At 39.5% G+C, this 21,953-nt stretch overlaps 1 protein-coding gene across 3 annotated transcripts in view; it reads right to left on the bottom strand.

Annotated features, from left to right (window-relative positions):
- LOC115632208 (homeobox protein 13) overlaps nt 1–14,989 on the bottom strand; it is a 40,150-nt gene extending 25,161 nt beyond the window's left edge. For 2 of the 3 annotated variants that reach the window (XM_030529260.1, XM_030529261.1), the window contains exon 1: nt 14,563–14,978. The gene's annotated coding sequence lies outside the window, so the exon portion shown is untranslated. Of the gene's footprint in view, nt 1–14,562 lie in introns of all 3 variants that reach the window. The other variant, XM_030529262.1, reaches the window with a different exon arrangement.
- Nucleotides 14,990–21,953: the final 6,964 nt, after the last annotated feature.

Raw genomic sequence — 21,953 nt, 5'->3', positions numbered from 1 at the left:
ATACCCCCAGTTGGTTATTATGTGTCCGTATGCCAAATTTCATTATGATAGACCGATTTAACAAGAAGTTATAGCCATAAATATATTTGCTGATGCAGCGCTGCTGCAGCGCTGCTCAAGCGCTGCCCGCGGCTGTTGTTGATGTTGCTGTTGTGTTGACTGCGAAAATGCTTACACAGACACGAATAGATGCGCATAGGCATACATACACTCACACAGACGCAATTGCTATGTAAATGTGCAATTATACACCCTTTACGTGAGTTCGAATACCGAGAGAGGTAAAATCGATCAAATTTTTTTTTTTATTTTCTTAATTTTTTTATTTTCTATAATTATTGTAAACATATGTACAGAGTATTTCAAAGTCGGGACACCCGACTTTAGCTTTTTTACTTGTTTAATTAAAAATATTTGTATTATTTGCTTTCATTTTGACGATAATTATAATTAATTATTAAATACATAACTGTTCAATAAAGTGGAGCACAGAAATAAGGCGTTTACGAGACTAAAGACGGATAGTACCGGCTCCATAGGATTTTTGAAGCAAATGTATCTCATATCGTGGGTTTTCAGTCAGGATAATGCGCAATACCCCTAAGTCTACAAACTGTTTTTCATTTCAAGTTTATTCTTAAAGGTTAAAGGATTAAGCAATATAAAAGCAAGACTAAATAAATAATAGCGGATATATATTCAGAATTAAAAGTGTAGGTACTATGTATTGTTGGTAGTTAGATAATGCATAACCAATCTCTCGAAATTAAGATTTCGTCTATCACCCCAAATTCTGTATAAGATAAACATACAAATGAATAATAATTACTATTCAATAATTGATCAGTTTTCTTAACGTCAAAATATATTGGTGTCTTTAGGAACATATATTATCTGATTTGAATGACCAAACCAATATGTTATATATGCGAGTATTTTTCTCACCAATTATTCAACAACAAAAAAATTGTTGTTTTGTTTTGGTTTTTTTTTTATATATATTTAGCAAAGAAATAATAATGGATCACGATTCTATAAGTTTTTGGATTTACATATGTTTAGCAACGGCACAAGTTCAAGTAATTCATTGCTCGAAATAATCCAGAGATGATGTGTACAGATAAATAGGTGGCCATGTGTGCGCATTAATTCTCGAATAATTTGAAACAATTCATTTTAGGCGCGGCCAGAAAAAGAAGCGCAGGAAAGACATGTAAAAATCTGAACAAAGTCTGACAAATCTGACAATCAAAGTGAAAATGAACAGAGAACCAGCATTGCTTTCATGGCTGATGTGGCACATCTGGTGAGCATGTGAGCAGCGATTCGGTGGAATGGGGCGGGGAGGTGGGCCCTAAATTGAGGCAATTTAATGGTGCAGTGTGTAAAGTTTTATAAAATATACGCAACGGACTGCAACATCATGTGCCAGCAACAGCGGCAACTACTTCAACAGCAATTCGACTTAATTAATTATGGCAGCGAGTTGCACTTGGCAGCTGAAGACACCAAAGAGCAGCGCACGCGAAGGGAAACGATATTCGTTTTATCAAGTTTTGAGAAATGTGTGAAGTTTGGGAGCATTCGGCTTCAACAATAGCTGGGATACAGGGCTGTCTGCTCTGAATCAATTCGATGCCAAGTGGACAAGACGAGCGGAAATGCGCGTGACAACAGCAATTTGTGCTTTAGCTTCTGCTGGAGGAGGCCTTCGAGGTTTACATTAACTTGAAGATCTGGGCATGCAATTGTCACAATGATTATAAATTCAAAGAAATTGAAAAATTACGCAACGACCGGTAGGGGAACTTAAATTATTGTACATTTTTTGTATCTTGAAAGAACGAACACATTTAACTTGCCAGGATCAAGTTTCAGAAGCGACAACAACAAATTGCACTTAAGCCATTTGTGCGAAAGAAATGTCGAAGCAAAAGGCACATAACAAATAAATAATTCAGTATTTATAACAGTAAACAACATAGGGCGCCCATACCGACCGATTCACGCCAACGAACACACACCCGAAAGTATAACATGTGGTGTGCGTTGGCTTGCACCTTTCCTAGAAACGTCTGGGGAGGGGCGTGGCGAGGCGGGACGTGGTGTGGTGTGGCATGGCGTGGTCTTCTTTGGCCTGGTCTAGTCTGGTATGGTCATGCAAGGGTCTCACTACTGTCACGTAGCAACTTTGCTTGCACAAATTGTATAAAAATGTGTGCTTTGATTTACACAAAAAAAAAAAAAGAAAAAAAAACTTCCATACAAACACCCAACGCCAGCAAACATACACACCCACTTACATATGTTGACCAAACATTGGGGTAATTTCAATGAAGGACTGATTGGGATGTGGGATAAGAAGATGGTAAGGTTGGATAATTTACAACAGAACAGCACCTTTATTTATGCTTCTACCTTTTGGTCGCCACTCGTTATGTTCGGCGCTATTCGTTATTGAAAGCGGACGAAGTGGCACAAATGGCGCATTCACGCACACAGACACACATACACACTGACACACAGCCACACATGCTAATAAAAATAAATGCCCCTTTTACTGATAGTTTCACATTTGATTTGCGCCCGTCGATAGACAACAAACTTGCACATGTGTGGGTGTATTTTTATCTGACAGCTACGTTTGTATCTGACAAGCATTATATTGCTCTAAGCTTTTGTTGTGTGCGCTTTTAAATTTCATTCTGATATGGACAAGCATCTGAGCTAGGGTGGTCTTTAGTCTTCAAACACTCTCTCGTCTGTTTATTTTTCTATCCATACGTCCCCAGTACTCTTAGTAAATCATTCTCTTTTGCCTGCCTGCCTGCCTGCCTGCCTTATTTACACACGATTTTTTCACCTTATGCGCCAGTGATTGCTATGCAAATTTCTGTTCAAGGATCAATAAACAGACACCTCAAACGCAGGCAATGTCATAAAAAGACTGGGCCTTTAACTCAACGCAAGTCAAGCTGGTCGCGCTGTAAAATGAAATGAATTCTAATGCTTGTCGAGCCGGCGTTAGTAAAAATCAAATAAAAGTGTCGAAACTCAGCAAAATAAAGATGAGGCGAGACAAGAATGTCAACTTGGCTTTACAAATATTTGCATAAATTTGAATTTTAAGCGCGAGACCGGAAATGAAACACGAAAAAACACTCCAATTGGATCAATAGCTCGTTGAGTGACAAAGCCAATACACGCTTAAAGCACAATATGCTAAGAACAATACTATATTTCAGGCCAACAGTTAAACTTGTCTCTAAATGGTGGGGATAGGAATTCGCGAGATTATTACTCCGCACTCCAAATAACTATCTCTCTTTTGTGCCTTTTCTTTATAACGATCACATATACAAGAAGTGAATATATGAATTCAATCTGTTTACTATAATATCAAATTGTGGGCAACGATCGTAAATGTTGACAAAGATTTCAACCTAATCAATAAAAACATCTTTGACAATCTGCAAATAATTGCGAAATAAGCGTAAACACACGAACGCACAGACTCACATATTTTCGAACAGTATATACCGTGCATGCTGACAGAGCGTGCTCATCATCAGTAGTTGCCTCCGCCAACCCACACAATGGCAGTTCCTTTCACAACAGCCAACAAGGACATGGTCGCAGAAACAATAAAACTTTTTCATAAACAAGCACCAATGGCAAAGACAACAACAAATAACCGATACTAGTCAGTTAGAGTGTCGGTGTCTGTGTGTGTGCGTAAATGTATGTGTGTGCGTTATTAGGCGCAATTGATGTGCCACAAAACGGCCCAACATCAACAACAACAGCATCATCATCATTCAACCGGCTTTGCCATCCGCGCACATTGCTGACGATTGTTTTTTCATTTTATTTTTATTTTTGCAATGGTTGCTTTTTGTATTTCAGCAGTTTGTTTGTTGGTTTGTTTGTTTGTTTGTTGGTCGACAGCTCGCAGCCATATGCGCCGAAACTATTTGTGGTCGGTCAGAGGGCGCGGGCACCGTAGTCGAGGACAATTGAAAAGTCACAAAGCATTAGCTACAGTCTCGCGCTTCTGAGTATGCGTGTATATGGGGCATGATATCCTTTGTGTGCTGGTAATATCCTGCTCGAATACACACTTTCGCACATACACACAGACATATATACCCGTATATACTTGCGTACACTCATCGCCTCGCATGTCCTTTAGCGACAATATAAAACGGCGCATATTTTGTGTTATTGCGTTTGGGGTTTTGAGCTTTCGCGTTCTGTTTTCCAGGCGCCTGCTGCCTGCCGCCTGCCTGGTTTCTGCCTCCATTTTATTATGTTTTTGCGTCGCAGACCACATGATATCCTTATTGCTGCCACCATCGCCATCACAACTACAACACATGGAAATATGAGAAATATGTTTTGTCCAAAGCGAAACCCCAAAACACACAAAAGGAACAACGCAGCACAAAAAGTTGTGCTAAAAAGGATATTAAATTTGCGTGCCCGTTTTTATAATAGATTCTCCATTGTAGCTCTAGCATGTATTTCACCCATACATACATACATACATGTTTACGGAAACAAAACAAACGTACATTTTACACATAAAAATAATGCACAATATTATTATGCATTGGAGCGTAAGCGATGCGGGTTGGCTTCTGCCCACTTTCACCTGCCAACAGAGCCAGCATCCTGCGAGTACACTCCCCACACATACTCGTACATTACAAGGCCTATGTATTCTGACAAATCAACATGTGTTTTCTGGCAGAATGATAATCCAGTTATCAAACAAATCATTTGCGTTTTACTTTTCAAAACGCAAAATTCGTGTAAACGGCAAATATCGTGGCAATAATTTACTTTTCACATTATACTCGAAAAACCACATTCATAAAATATTTAAACAGCACGTTTTACCTCAGAGTTCATTAGGTGGCGATTTTTTAAATTCCCCTATCAAAACCACACGGTATTTTTATCATTTTTAAATTGAATTTCAACAGACATTACGGGATACAGAAACAAAGCTGTTAGTTCGTGGAGATGGTAGTTATCATTTCAAAAATTCACGACGCACATTCGTACTCTGCCTTAAACTATATAAAGTTTCTAAAAATGATGCTGATTTATTAAAACAAGAAAGAAAAGAAAAGCTACCCGATTTATAGCAGATGGGATCCAAGAATAAAAGAAAAACCATTTTTCCAAATGTGCATAACGGTTTTCATAAATATTTCAATATTGTAAGGGGGAAAATGTAAATTAAATTGAACAACATTAGCAAAACTTGTATCTACAGATCTTAAATTGTCAATGTACTAATGGCGAATGGTGTGCATGGATATGGACTATATATATGTCAGATTTCACACCCACGCTTCGCTGCATGGTGAAGACAGGCAATCGGGGATGGAGAAGCTTGTGGAATCGGGCCACACTTTCGCCCCTTTTGCTTACTTTGTGAAATGCGCGCTCAATACGCACGCGACATAGAAATTCGTTGAAGCGCAAACCATGTTGGCGACAAGCTTCGACTCGCACCCTCGCCCCTCCCCAAGCCCCCAACAACGCCCTCTCTCTGGCTTTGTACAAAATCAAATCAGTGCACGAGTGTGGCTGTCGACGTTGCTGTTGTTTTTGTCGCCGCTGTTGTTGTTGTTGTTGTTGCTGTTCGCACTGCCGTCACACGCTTCATGCATACAATTTTCCCCTTCGAGTTTTTCTTGGCTTTTCACGCGCTGCTTTTAGCCTTTTCCGCTCCCCAGCGCGAGTCGCCATTGTTGACGCCACTGCTGCCCATTTCTGGCACTTATTTTTTGTAGTTGTATTCCTGTTCTAGTTGTCTTTTTTAACGCTACTGGTTCCCATATTTTATTCGATTTGAAGCTACCTCTGCTTTGCAACAGCCAGGTCGCCAACTCACGTGCCACTATTCAAAGGCATACTAACATGCAAACTTCTCGCAAATATAACGCTAACACAGTTGGTATTTGAATAGAGATCACAACGAACACACTATGCTCTTTTGTCAGCTCCTGTTCTAAAGTTGCTCCCATTTCCATCACACGCCAAAATGTGCTTTCAAAATTGTTGACTTTCATAAATCAAATGAGTTGGAAAGCTTTAAAATAATGTTGTCTATGTTGATAGTGTCGCAGAATTCATTACGCCCTCATCAAATAAAAATTCAAACTCAGCTCGCCGTCAAATACCAGACTTTAAATATTTATTTCCTTGATTGTTTTTTGATGATTTAAGTCCCGTTTGTGTCGCAGTAAAGCATCAAACCTTTGATGACGACCAATTGACGGCCTACCGCTTGATTATCGCCCCCATAAGAAGTGAAGACTTGCATCAATTATGGCAGCGTTTCCTTAGCTCTGATGCGTGAATTTACCTCCATGACGACCTCTTCCCTGTGAAATGTGCTAGTGTTCAATCCTGTTAGTATAGAGTATCGACTTTGCAAGCAAATTTGCCAACCATTTTATGCTCACATTGCAACACCAATCAAGTCAAAAATTGGTTGTCAAGTAAATTGCTGTTTTATAAACAACGGAGTCATCAATGAGGCAATGGACCAGCAGCCTATGGACCAGTCGGTCACCACTAACAGCCCAATAGTCGACACAAAAATATCGAGTTTATATAAATTTTGCATCGACACCGCAACTGGGGACGTGGATTTTTGCATAGTGATCGCTTGATGTTTTGGTTGCTTTCTGGGTCGGTGCCTGGTTGGGGCCATTAGAGTCAGCATCCTGCCTGGGCAACCATTTTAATAAATTTAAGCAGGCGTGCGTTTTTCATACTGCACCCTCACAGCTTTCGGTTCTTCATACCGACTGTGGCGCATACCCGTACATGCATATAATATTTTCATTTCGAGGCAATAACAGTCAGCAAAGTGTCGCCTGGCAGTGATTTATTAGGAAGAAGGCAGCACCAAAGCAATGAGGCGCTTGCAACGCTGATAGGCAGCAGCGGAGGGGCGGATGGAAATGAGGAGGGTGAGGCAGGCAGGAAGATGTAACATAAAGCGTGCCAGGCAATAAGCTGCTGGCTAACGGGCTGCTGAATGACAAACTGACTATGTATGGAGACCATCCGACTCGCGCCATAAAGCAAAGTAAAAACGTATTGCTATTTATTTGGGCCTAGCCCATGCAACGCCTTCACGTTGCCAAATGCAAATTGAGTTTGGCTCTTTCCTGTTCACAGTGTTCGCGACACAAAAACAACAATTACAACAATATGTCTTTGCCTCGAAGTATGCAACAACTTTTTGTATGGTGCATTTTGTGGGTCAGGGCACTAACTCGATGTGCTTTTGTACCCTGTACCCAAAGGGTTAAAGGGTATACTAGTTAAGTGCAGAAAACAGGACCCATCCAAGATTCCATATATATTTTCTTGATCAGGATGACAAGGCGAGTCCGTCCGTCTGTCCAAACAAGAGCTAGAATAACCAAGCTACGTATTCAGATTCGCCTTAGGCCTTCAAGCTCGTATTATTTTTTCCTGATGCGCCTAATTCTTGGAATTTGTAACTCAAATTTGCGTATGTCCGTATGTTTCATCTTAATACGTCAACTTTGAAGCATGTTATAGCAATAAATGTAGTTAAATTAAATTAATTAATTAAAAAATTTACAAATATTAAAGAAACATTTTTGTTTGTAAGTGCAGTTACAGGGTATTTAAGAGTTGAGCCCGCTCCACTCTAACATTTTTTTGTTGTTTTTTTCCTCATTTTTGGGTGTGGTTGTGGCTGAAGCTTTTGTTCTATTTTAATAGTTTGGTTTTTGGTCAGGTGCGCACATAAAGGCACACAAAAATATACAAAGTAGGGGAAAAACGCACTTACAAACAAAAGGCCACAAGCATGTCAAAAACTTAACCAAAGTATTACACATACAACAAAAGCATAGAGTGCAGAAAGTGAAAGGCAGTGGCAAATACCCAGTGCCACACTTAAGCAAATTTCTAGTGGATTTTCCTCAACCCTTCCCCCACCCGTTCAACCCTGTGGCCACACTGAGCTGCTCTTAGTATTGTACTGTTACTTTCATAGCATTGTGCTTTGAGTCACCTTTGAGCTTCGGTTCTGGAACTACAGTATATCCGCCAACTCTTGGACTTGTTTCCATTGAGGCTGCTCAAGGCACACGCTTCTTATTTATGTAGAAGAGGGAAACTTTTCCTGCTCCCAAATACTTTAAATACTGTATAAGCAACTCGCCATAATCATATCTATGGAACTAAGCTTAGGCTTTTAACAGTGTTGCTTAGAAAATCTGAAGAACACTGTCAGTCTTTACTGTATTAATGTGACCTTACAAAGAGGCCATCTCCAGAGAATAGTACATTTTCTCCTTAACATCACCCAAAGAAAAAAGGGCTTATTCAATTTTTTTTTAATACTAAAAAGATGTCCACATTGAATTTTTGTGAACCTATAATGCAGTGTGCCAATTGACCACTTCATGGTTTTATGAAACATGAACCCAAGCAACAACAATATCAAGAACAAATTTCAGTTGCTGCGCAGTACATTTTTGATAGTCCGTCGGACCATATTATTTTTCTTGTTGTTGTTTTTGTGCGGCTTATCTGCGTGGCGCTAAGTTTTCTATTGCGGCGAAAACAAAATACTTTGTATATACATACATACTCGTATATACAAAAAAAAATCTCCGGTAATTTGCGCGCACTCGCTGACAATAAACAAAGCTAATAACAATTAATTTTTATTTCATGAGCTGCAAAGCGCGCCAGATTAGAGCCCAAAAAAAGGAAAAACAGAATTCGAGGCGCAAATGGCGTGCAGCTTTTTCTCCATTCCTTTTGAATGCTGAGCCGAAGACGCCATGACGACGGAGTCAAGCTAGAGCTAAGCCTATTCCTTCGTTTATGTATGTGTGTAAGTGCGCATAAATTTGTGAAAGACAGAGTTAATGCGCAAAAAAAATTTGGGAAAGGGGAACGACAACGGCGGAAAACCATAAGCAAAATTTATGTTTTCATATTCCGGGACGGACGAGCGAAGTGCGCAGCAGCAGCAACAACAACAACAACAGCTACAACTGAAACATTCACATGAGTGGAGCGCCGTGCACCTACGCCCACACACATGCACACACACACACACACACATCCATGCTCACACATGCACAAAGGAAATTGTTGAAACACGGCTGGCAAGTGCAAAACAAAAAAGAAAATGTTATAAGAATTGAGGTTAAGTAACAGACATAAAAATGAGTTCATGAACAGCACGCGCACAATGTGTGCACAATGTTGTTGTTGTTGCTGTTGATGCTGCTGTTGTTGTTGCTCGCAACGCAGCGGCACGTAGCGTAGCATACTTTCAGGCTCTTTGGCCGCCTGCTCAACGCTTTTCATATTGGCAGCAAAAACTTCTACGCAACTTGGCCCGCAGAAGTTGTGGCGCTACACAGTGGGCCAGCGGATCTCGAATTTCTGCTAAAGTTCACCAACTAATAGCGAATGGAGCTTATCTTAATCAACAATAAACTACCTACTATTGAAGCTAAGATTATTTGTTTAATTATATTTTTAGTTTTTATTTTACTATTTTTATGAGCTCTCAACTATTTACTCAAGTTTCAGTGCTATAATTGATCATATTTTTACTCAAAACGGCATTTAAATCACTCTTTTCAATATTACAAGCATTTGTTTATTATATAAAGTATTAATTGAAATAATTACCCTGCACCCGTGAGATTTTTCACTCCAGTAACATAGGGGTGAACTCTGTTGAGATCGTTTTACAATAACTTTTAGCTACCATATGATAATAGATAGAGCTGTCAGCCAAAGAACTTCGTGGAGATACCTTTTTCTTTCTTTCATTCATCTGATAGTTTTTTATTTGTTACTTATCTAATACCAATTTTTTGACATCATACCTTTTTCATGCATCAGAGAAACATTTACATTTCCTTTAATTTTGAGGGCTATTCTTTCGGTTAAAAATATGAGTTCCGCTGTCCCACTGTGCAACATGAGCTCTTTGATGTACACATGTACATGCGTGATTGTGTGTGTGTTCATGTAGCTTGATAGCTTTAACATTGTCTGCGTATGTGTATACGTGTGTACACCGTAGGTGCAAAGCTTATTAAAATAGTTGTGAAAATTGCTCAAATTTTCGTTTGCGACATGTTTCTGGATGTGCGACTGCGAGTGCAAATGCGTGTACGAGTGTCTATCAGTTGGCAAGTTATGAGTGTGTGTGTGCGTGTGTGTACGTGTGTGTGCGTGTCGGAAGTGTTCGCTAACTTTTGCCATTTCGGTGGCTTCATCAAAGTTGTGCGCCGAGAGTGTTGACGTTTATTTAATAGAAAATAGTTTTATTTTTGCCAACTTAAATGCCGCATTAATTGCATGGCAAGAGCCAGCTATGTAGTCGTATGTTTTTATGGGAATGTGTACTGATAATGCATTCGTGAATATTTTCAACATGTATACGCACACATGAGGGTGTGTTCTACACCGCCATAAATTTCAATTTGCCTGCACATAACACCGCGCGAAAATGAAATTAATTAAAAACATTGCAGAAGCCACACAAAGTCCCCGAGGCCAGATAAAAAAAAACGTTTGCTCAAATGTGCGCCGCTTAAAAAATGTTATAAAAATAATTTGATTAAATTTAAATTTCAGCCAAAATAACAAATACTCGTATAAAGAGATCAAAACGTAACTTTGTTTTTAAATGGAAAAAAAAGTATAGATGTCTAAAAATCCCCGCCGTGACAAAAAATTAAAGAAGAATGCAAAGTGCAGGCGAAGCATCAAAAGGCATAAAAGGAAAACTGGCACGTAACAAATACGAAAAACTTTCGCAGCGTGAACAGCACGAGTATACATGTACAAATAAATAAAAATAACAAAATTGCAACGTTGTTAGTCGTGTTTTTTTGCAACTTAGAAAAAAGACAGGAACAATGTTGCCAGCGGTGCCTGTCGTTAAAAGAAAAACCTGTTCTGCAAAATTCCCGCGTTTGCGAATCGCAATCTGGTGAAGAATCAGCAACAGAAATACAAATGCTGGATAAAGAAGAATAAGGGAATGAAAGAAAGAACGCGCCACTGCACTTTTTGCCGTGGCAGTTGTCTTTGCGGCCTGGGTGAAGGCGGCGTTTGTACCACGATTGGAGAAGACATTAAAAAAAGATGGTAACACATTAAGAGCAACCGCATAACCAACATCATCAACAACAACAACAACAACAGACAATGTTGCATATCACGACTTACAATTGCTTGCTGCAACATATTTGCGATTGCAGCCACAGTGTCTTGATGTTGGTCGTCAAAGAAAAGGTGAAGGATTGCGACATCCGTTGCATTGTTGCTGTCGTTCGATAGCATACTACAGGTATTACAACAACATGTTAATTAAGCTCACACACTCGCACACAAACAATAAAGTCTATTGTCAGCATTTGATAAGCGATTAAGCACATACAAAAGCTGTTGCTCTTGCAACATGCAATACTCGTACGAGTGATGCTTGCAGCGCTTGCCTACCACAACTTTCCCACACGTGTGTGATTTTAGCACAATTGCAGACGCTGTGCTATTCCATTTTACTGTAATGCAATTACATTGCAGCTGACAACGGAGACGACGCCTGCCGAAACCGCACCAATTGTTGTTGCTGTTGTTGCTGTTGATTCAGCTGCCATTACTCCTTGCGTGTTGTTGCATGCTTATCACACACTCTACGAGTAGGACAGGCTGCCCGCTCGGCCGGGTTGGTTGGCCGGTCTGCCGGTCTGCCGGTCTGCCTGTCTGCCTGCCTGTTACGAGGTGTTGATTACATGTTTTCCATTCAGGCTGTTGTTGTTACTTGCATGGTTGTTCGTTGCATGCCTAGTTAAATTGCACGCTGCAACGCCTCTGCCCACCGCACGGGGCTGGCAACTTGACAGTTCAATAACATTCAATTTAGCGCGAAATTACTTTAATCTCAAGTCCAGTGGACTGAAATTTTCTTTCTCTCCTGGCAATTAAAAAACCAAGGGTACTTTTTTCAGTAAAAACATAAACGTAAATTTGATAGAAGGTCATATATTTTTCAAAAAAGCCAGGTTCCCACTTCAAGGTAACAAAAGACCATCAAAATAGAGAACTGGCGATTTGATGAGGTTAATATTCCTGAGATAATTATGATCATTTGCATACCTTAGCTTCGAACACAGACAACGTTAAATCACAAACAATTGAAAATCGGAATACAATTGCCACAATGTAACAGTTACATTGGGAGGTAAAAATAGTGGCAGAGGAAAGAAAAACGAGGAAATGCCGCAAGTTTAAAATCATCCCATATTTTGACGACAAAATATCTTGGTGACGAACATTTTTCGAACAGCGTAATGATCATTTTTTTTCTATTACAGTCAATGAATCTTATATATATTAGAAGAATTTTTAAATTGCAAGGAAAGTACTTTTCCTCTGTGTTACAGTTTTTGGGAAATAATCAAAAGCTGGCTCACTTCTCTAGACTCAAATGCTTGATCAAAAGTAAACTGAACCAATGAAGGTAATCTTTTGTGTTATAAAAATACAAACTGCTACTGAGAATTAACTCCTGACGCCTTGATTTCACTAGGTCCGAGAAATAAATGCCAAAGCAGGTGCCCTTAAGAAAGGGTGTAGTGACCAATCCAGCAAGTGCATTCAGTTGAAAAATTATTAAAATTGCAAACACATGTACATATGTATGTACGGGCAATACATACATATACACACATATCGAAAAATGTTGAATAGTGCTTGATCCGAAGCTCAATAACTTTGCTGCTGAGATTCAAGCAAAGTCAAGATTCGGGCCAGCGGAAACTTTTCAGCTTGGCTGCTTACATGCAGCTATAAGGAATTCAATGTGTTATTGGTATGCAGCGAAGAGTTAACGCTGATTTGCTGTGGCCACTTCCCAAATGCCACAATCTCCAATCGTAGTGCAGATTCCTGTTCCTGCTTGCTTCCTGTTTCAAGTTTCCATTTGCATGAGTGGACCAATAGTCAAGCAAGCTTAAGCGATTAGTGAGGCAGACATAATCCTATTGAAAATGCATTCTATTGTAAATTGTATTCATTGCTTTAAGCAATTTTAATTTTAATAAGCATTGTGTTGGTAATACACATCATGGGGTAAATATTGTACAAGTATATAAGATTAGGTACTCTCTGACTATTTCTTTAACTCCGGAACTTTTGTCATTCTATGCTTATTTTAAAATATCATATTTGGGCTATATTGGCTCAGTCTTCTTGCTCCACTACTCATCAAAACCACACTTAACATACTTTAAGTTTTATTTGTCTGCTCATTAATTTGATTGGATTCATTGGTTTTATGACTTTTCCCATCAGCACTCGTATCCAAGCCAACCCACTACTCCCTGGAACACGAGAGTCATAAATTTAATCACTACAAGCTTAACTGAATCCGAAACATAAAAACAATTTTTGTGCGCCGTACTGGAATGTCATTGTACTCCAAGTGCTTCAAGTACTCCTACATCAGCAGCGTCAGCCACTGAAGCCACTAAGTTCAGCTTTAAGAGATTAATAGAGTTTGACACTGCCTCTGAAATTTTTATGCCACTTAATGCATACTAAATGTATGCGTCTAGGTCTCCTGTAACTGGAGTGTAGTACTTCTTCGCCCATAAATTGGGTCACGCATTCGTGCGGTTTGAGTTGAATCTGCGCGCACCCATAGCTATGGGGTGAGAAATCAATGTGTGTACATTGTATTGATTGAGAACATATTTATATGCACCATAATGAATACATATAATAGATTGCCCATCAAAAGTGCCTAATTTTGTAAATAGTCAAATTAAATTTAAGAAGAGTTACTTCATTTTCCAGCATATTTTCAAAACATTTAACTTCCATCTTTTTCTCCTCATTGTCTTATTGCGTATATGGAAACATAGTTGGGGGAACAATATATTTGGTCCAGTGTGTTGTTCGGGAGAAAATGGATGCCTGTGTTAAGCGACGGCAATACATATCAATAAAATGTACAGAAATCCCGCTGCTACACAATGTTCAGTGAAAATAATTTGACTTAATGGACTTGTGCGTTGTCTTTGTAAGATTTCGTGCGCTTTTGTTTGCTTAAGGGGAAGTGCTTCAAAACACAATACTGCCCATTGTTTATCACTTGTCCCAACGCCTGTGATTTACATACGAGAAGATGCGAGTGCGGGCAATGCCTGAGGCAAAACGGTGTTGATGGTGCTTGCGATGGAGTTGCCCCAAAGATTCAATGAACCCCATTGCGTTAAATAACAATCTCAGACATTGCGAAAATTTCAGCTGCTGATTGTATCTAATATTTTTCATAAAACTGTACATACATTTGTTTTCTAGCAACAAAAACAGCAACATTTACCGACTATGATGTAGGTAGTAGGGAAATAAAGAAAAATGCTCAACTGTTTCTTTAGCAATCCGAACCAAAATAACTGTGAGTTGATCTATTATATTCTCTTCGATGGTTGTGTTTAGGTTAAAATTTACCTGATGTCTTGTTACGCTTGCCGTTATGTTAGCTCCTTAGAGAGGAAGGGTCGTAAGCGTTGGTGAGTAAATATTTGTGACTTTTGTACTCAATTTTCTGTTATTATTGGCCACTCTTTTCTGTCGCTTCTTTCAGAATTTCTGCGCGCGCACTCGTCTCGCAGGATAACACAAGCACACTCACAGCTACGAGAAAGATATTTTGAGAGTCACTCAAACACGTTCAGGCGTTTGCACTCGAGGATGCTGTGTTCATCAAAAATCACTCCAGGCTCAATTATAGACACTGTCCATCCAATTTTTCACTTAAACAATCTTTTTCGGTTCGCCTGCGTGCGATCGACACATTCAACAGTCAAGCGAGCTGCAACTAAACTGAGTGGCTCGGCCAGCGAGAAAATGCCGCAAAGCAGCACCAGCAGCAGCAACAGCCACAGCCGCAGCCAGAGCCAAAACAACACATATGGAACGAGAGCAGCAACAGCAAAAAAGCGCTCAATACACTGTGCGAAATGGAACACGCATGGAATCTGAGAGCTCGCACACTATTTACATGGCATTATATATCAGCATCAACGCAGCCGTTTCTTATGTTTATTAATATACTTATATGTATTGCATTACACATATGTTTAAGTATGTGATACACATATGTACATTTCAGTCAGTGTATGCGAGTGTTATCAGTTAGCAATACTTTTTGTTGTTATGGCTATTGCCATTGTCGTTCACGTTGCCGCTGCTGTTGTTGTTGTTGTTGTTGCTGGTGTTCCTGTTGTGGGGCAGCAGCAGCAACAGCAGGCGCGTCTGTTTTGCCACATGATTGATGGTTGGAGGAATGAATGCATGTCAATTCTGATAAGCGTCGGCTGTAAAGGCAGGAGAAGGCAATGGAAAGGGCTTATCGCACAGCTGTACATGATAGGGGGACCTAGCTTAGAACGTGCCATAGTCGAAACATGTTCATGAACGTAGCAAGGGGGGTCAGGCGGGAAATTCCTTCTTTAGAATCTGAGCAAACACAAACACTCACTTCTCAGGAATGGCTCGTGTCAAACTTATTTCGAAACTCAAGAAATATATTTTTTTGTTTTGTTTTTGTTGCCGCCATTTTACAACCATTAGGCAACTTATTGCACTAATTTCAATTAAAAGGGTGTTTGTGAGTGTGTTGTTCACGGCAGATAAAAAATCTGTCTCTAGCTTTTATATTCTCTGAGTGCTAGGTGTGTATACGAACGGAGTTATGGAAAATCACTTATAGGGCGAAAATGTGGATGATGAATCAACAAAATACAAGAAATTTGCAAAGCGTATGTGTAGATATCTGAGGTCTAGGTTTTTATACGGACAGAGTTCAATTGATTCGTTTTGACGTGCTGATTAAGAATATATACATATATACATGATCCTGTCAGGTAGAGAGTATACAAGTCGCAGGCCCCCTTAGTTAGATTCTGGCGACGCCTATGAGCATGTGTATTTTTGTTTGCTTTCATGTATTTTCAATTTTGGGTTTTCATAGTTTCATAGCCATACCTACACACATACATATGTGCATAAGATACATACTATATGTACTGGGATTTGAAGGTTGCAAACATTCGAGCCTAACAAAGAATTATAGTACATTCCATAATTAAACCCCAAAACCTTGACTTAGCGCACCTTGAAAGAGAGTAAGTCAACGACAAATATACATTTGAATGATTTCGCTATTTAGTACTTATAAGTGTTTACATGCGGCTTGCAGTTCTTTCCGTACTGATTGCAACTACGACTATAAAATTAAATCGTTTATGTGTATATAAGAACAGCGCCATTGTACAAGCATGCGAGCTTATCGCGTCAAAAGCAATTGATAAGCGTGTAATTTATTTTTGGTATTTATGTAAACAATCTCCAACGAATTGTGTAACATTCCAAGAGTACTGCAATGGCCAGATCAATGCGCACATGCATGTGTGAGTGTGTTTGTGTGTGTGAGTATAGGTATACATACATATGTGTATATGTAGCATGAATGTCACTCATTTCTCCATTCCATTTCGTTCCCAGGCACTCAAACAAGTTTTGAGTGAGTTGTGCCCGATTGAGCGTACTAGAAATCACAACATTAAATTGGAAGACATCGGGCAATGGACGGGTCGAAATACACCTAAATTCGTCGTTCAAGTGGACGGCTGGCAGGCAGGCCGGCAGTGCCAAGTGTTGGCAAGCGGGCAGCAGGCACAAGAACTTTAGCAGCTGCAGCAACAACAACATCAGTCGTGAATGCGAGCTGTGGCAAAGTGTAATCAGAGAAGCAGATACCAAAGAAGTGGACGCTGACGCTGCTAAAGTCGTCCAAATACTTTACCAACTTGGACAACAACGTTCGGCTATGTTATTGTGCTTGTTATTGTTGTTGTTGTGGCTGGTGCTGTTGCTGTTGTGGTTATGGGTCGGCTGTGCGACGCCGCGACGGCATCGTGCTCGAAGCTGTACGCTATATGTATAAACAACAAACAAGTAGAACGTTAAAGTTATGCGAGTACGATTCTTAAATACCCTTTACCTGTCGCTTTCTCCGCCACAGTCCTTTATGGGAAATAGACTTTGTTGTCGCACCTATCATTCTGTGGCAGCTATACGATATTGTATGCCGAGGCATTAAAAAAAACCAATGCGGAACTGGTAGGGACACTTTGTCACCGATAAGTCCAGGCTTATCTAGTTATCTAGTGCCAGTTACAGATAGGTTCATATCGATTCGTCTCGATATGACTATCAAATGAATATTGATATACAAGTATGTATGAATGTACATCATAAGAGTCTGCAACGCCTCCTTCTGCCACTTAAAGGTGTCTTTTTGAAATTCTGGTATAGGGTATAAACATATACAGACATTCAAAAGACCAGAGCATTGTTTTTGTTTGTTTATATCTTGATTGCTGATTTCTGTTGATCTTCCAGTTTTTCTCATATGCCTATACACATACATATAGAATGTATGTATATTTGTACATGCATATGTACATATAGTTTATGCAGATCAGTGCACGCGCATCTACAGCACATGCATATCGACATATGTACATGTTTACATATGTATGCACATATGTATGCATACTATATGTATTTTTTCATATGAATGGATATACCTGGCGCAGTTATGTTTTGGCTGCTACTGCTACACACCAAGTTTCTTCCAAAATAAATACCAAAACAACAAACAATTTGATTTCAGACGATTAAAGATGTTGTCATAAATGAATTCGATTCGCTTATCATTTCATCGCATGTCCCATTCTTTTGAGGTGCAGGCTTTCCCACTGTCATTGCCGCTCTCGGACGCTTCCTTCGCTCACTCCGTGCGCACGCGTTAAATACACACTTCTCCCAGCTCTCACGCTCTCATGCTGTCGCTCGGGCTGCGAAAATGTTCTTTCTGGGCTGGCATTTGCATTTATGAGTTCCTTTTCGCCATTCACAATGACAGGAATCGTTTTCAACGGGTCTTTTCAGGCTTCGGTTCTGGGATTTTTTGCATCTCTCTCTCAGTATTGACAAGGAATTTTTATGAAGTAAAGAAGCTGCATTGCTCACAATTTTACCGTAAATACGGCAAATGTATGTATGTCGGTACATTTTATGTACACTGGCCAAAAATGCTAAAGGTTAAGAAGCGTTAAGACAATCTGTGTATGTACTACACTGCACATAGATAAAGAAATGCAATGACCTGTGAGAATATCATGTAAACAATACACATGAAATATACATATATACAAGTATGTACATACATATATAACACATATATTTTTGTGTATAAAAGCATTTCAAGTTAACTGTTTTTTATGAAATGTGTGAATTGCAGTATCCTGCCAAGAAGTGTAATATTATAGTATAACCAGAGAATGGAACAAAAACAAGTTGTTAACACAACACCTCCAACACTCCAAACTGTGCACTTTCCAGTGAATGTAAGAAGTGCACACTCATTTAAATATTTACATTCACCGCCACTCGTTAGCAGTTTTTCCCGTCATGAGTCCAACTTGAGCATACTCCTACAGTTATACATATGTACATATATTGTACATATTCGTATGTACAAGCAAACGTCTAACAGTTGCAAGCTGAACACCACAGGAAAAATGTAGAGAAAATTCAATAATATCTCAGATAACAGCAGTTGGCATTGCAATTTTTCAGAAAGCAATTGCATGACCGTCGTGGCTGCTGTTGATGGAGACGACTCTGATATGTGCACAACTCCACTTCATTCTCCAATGCTGAGCCACATGGCACCACCAAAGCCAAAGTCAACGCCAACGCCAACACCATCATCACAGTCATTGCAATTGCCAGCGCCATAGCCAGAGTGTCTAATAGCGTCACACACAACGCCGGCGTCATATAAATTTTCTCCGAGAAACAATCAAATTCAATTGTAACTTGATATTGCGAGTGTGTGTGATTATTGTTTTTCCGTTTTTCCTCAACACATTTTTCTTGGGCGGCAGTAACGACGCCGGCGACCAAGTTTCATATTCCCAGTTACTTTGCATGCAAATTTTGTGCGCCCACCGACTGCGCATATGTCACATGAAACCGTTCTGTCTGAAGCTCGCTGCACAAATGCAATCATCGGTGATGCATGGACCACCTGCATGCCACATTGGCATGTGGAGGCAGAGGCATCAACCAGAGGAGTGCGCGAGGCACCAGCACCAGCACCAGCTTGTGACGTTCATGCTGTTGCCGGCGCTTGCCATCATGTCAATTATTTGCGAATTTGTTAGTGCTACTGACAGCTTCAGTACTTATTTTTCACTCAAACGACAACGATATTGATGTTTGATGATGTTTTGATACATTTTCTACATCATCCTGCACGCTTGCCAATATGGAATATGGAATGACATAAACAGCAAACAATTCATATATTCAGGTACATAAAAAGATAACAACTCACAGACAGCTAGTCGAAAGTCCAATTACCTACAGAAATTACAGACTATACTTATACGAGTATGCATAGAACAGAGAGAACACTATTGTTCAACATTAGATAAGTTTAAGTTAGGCAATAAGTTGTTAGTCCATGGTGGACTGAGTTCCTCTTCAATCTATGTATAAAGTCTGAAAGAAAAATAATTGGGCTTAAGAGCTCAAACTCAAGCTTAGATAATTTTTATAAATAGTATCCAACGACCTGATCTATTATCCAACAGCAAGTCCTGCTTAGTCGATATACTTGTATAAATCAAGATGGAGTAATTTTCAGTAAAAGTATGAATTTTATAAAGAAATACATTTTTTATACCTCGTAAGTAGGGTAAAAAGGCAAAGTTAGGTTTGTACGAGGTATGTAACTACAGCATATATACTCGTATATATATGGAATTTGTGGTGCACATAATAGATGCGAAATTTTCTATTTAAAAAAGGCGTGTGTTTTAATGTGAGAATGTGCATTGTTTGCCCAATTGCAATATTTTGTGAGCTATCAAAATGGCGAACTCATTCCCACTTATCTGTTCATGTGTGTGGGTGTCTGTGTCTGTGTGTTTATATAACTGCAATAATCCAGCTGCACACACGCACGCCAATGTATCAATAAACACACACTCCAACATAAGCATATAGAAATATCCGCATGCTCGGCTTCGCCACTTTTCCATTACAAGTGCCCTTTTTGTAAGCCGTGTCTATATACCCGACCACGTGTACGAATGTGTGTCTGTGTGTGTGCAACTCATTTCATCCACTTATGGTTATTGCATGCATAGCCCGGCACACACACACACACTGGTCTGCCTCTCTGGCTGACTGCTTGACTGCCACTTCAGCTGTAATAACGTGAGATTCACCTGCATTCAGCCTGCTGTTGCAAATGTTTTCAATGCGGCGATTTAATACGAAATGGCGGCTGTTTGCACATTCGCAACTCTTTTCAATGCACACACACACACACACACACACACACGCCCATCCACTGTATATTTATATTATAGATATGTGACCATAAACCATACCCCGTTGCCTTCTTTTTACAGGATGGCATTTGTATGATTTACCAATGGTTCCCCGGGCCCTCCTTTAATTAGGTGGGATACAACAAAAATTAATATGTATGCAATTATAGTTGCAATGATAGTTGAGGCTATTGCAACAAATTTTATACACATACAGTTTACGTAACCATAAGTTCTAATTATTAGAGTCGAGATCTCTTGCTATGGAAATTGATGTTTCATGCTAAGTGCTAGTTTATGAGCAACGTGCAACTGTCGAACACATTATTTTTAGTCAATTACTTCTGAATACATTCAATCCCACCATTCTCAAAACGTATAGAAAGGGATGACAACTTGAGAAGCTGCAATAAATAGAAACATATATACATAGGTGAATTGTTTTAGGAATCATTCCAAAATAGATCCATATTTCAAACACAGAATACCGGGTTTTTATTGAAATTTATATTTGAAATATGAATGAAACACTTCATATATTTTAAAGAAGAAGGATTTATGAAGTGTAATGAATTTCCTGCCGTGTTTTACAAATATACGTCTCTATCCAACATGAATATAAAAAAATGTGTGTACGATTTTCAATGCAATATTTACACCTGCTCCTAGTTTTTCTTGCGTTGGCGCGGCACCGCACCGCACCCCACTCATAAATCATATTTCAACGGCATCATGGCCTCACCCATGCCTTTTGACACTTGCTGTAAAAGGCGTGGGTGTCAATATGTTTAAAAGAAGCAGAAGCAGTGAGCCTTCAGCAAGGAAGAGCTGCGAGGAGCTGAAAGCTCTACCATCCATACAAACAAGCTCAAAGCGAAACTACGACGGCAATTAAGTGACATAATTTATCGTTTGTGTGAAAATCGAAAGAATGCTCAACCCTTACATGCAGGACATGCAGGGACACATACCCATACAAGAGCACACACATGCACACATACTCCGGCAAGAGTTATGGCATGCTATTATTTTCTAATTAGTGCCAACTTTTGCCGGGCGTTTTCGTCAAAGGTACACACACACACGCACAGGCCAGTATATGGGGCGTATGCGTAATGTGGCCACATCAGCCTTTTTGTCACCAACTCTTTCGACGTGTTAATTTAATTATGATTAAGTTGAATTTTCGCTCGGTTTCAACTCCAACTTGCTCATACTTTGTCATTTTGTTTTACACTCTTTCTTACGTTTTTTTTTTCATCATTTTGTTTGCTTTGTCGCACACATGTCCTAGCACTTTGTCAGGACTTAAGCAAGGATTTACAGCGGTTTAATTTGCTGCCATCGTGCTTTACCTTTTTCCAGTGAAGCCCCATACACACGCAAACCCACTTTTCTCTTTTATTTTTCTATGCGCTTCCGCTC

Source organism: Scaptodrosophila lebanonensis, unplaced genomic scaffold, assembly GCF_003285725.1.
Source record: "Scaptodrosophila lebanonensis strain 11010-0011.00,11010-0021.00 unplaced genomic scaffold, SlebRS2 tig00001415-arrow-pilon, whole genome shotgun sequence".
Lineage (NCBI taxonomy): Eukaryota > Metazoa > Arthropoda > Insecta > Diptera > Drosophilidae > Scaptodrosophila > Scaptodrosophila lebanonensis.
The sequence above is the reverse complement of the archived record's forward strand: the minus strand, read 5'-3'. Positions and strand labels throughout refer to the sequence as shown.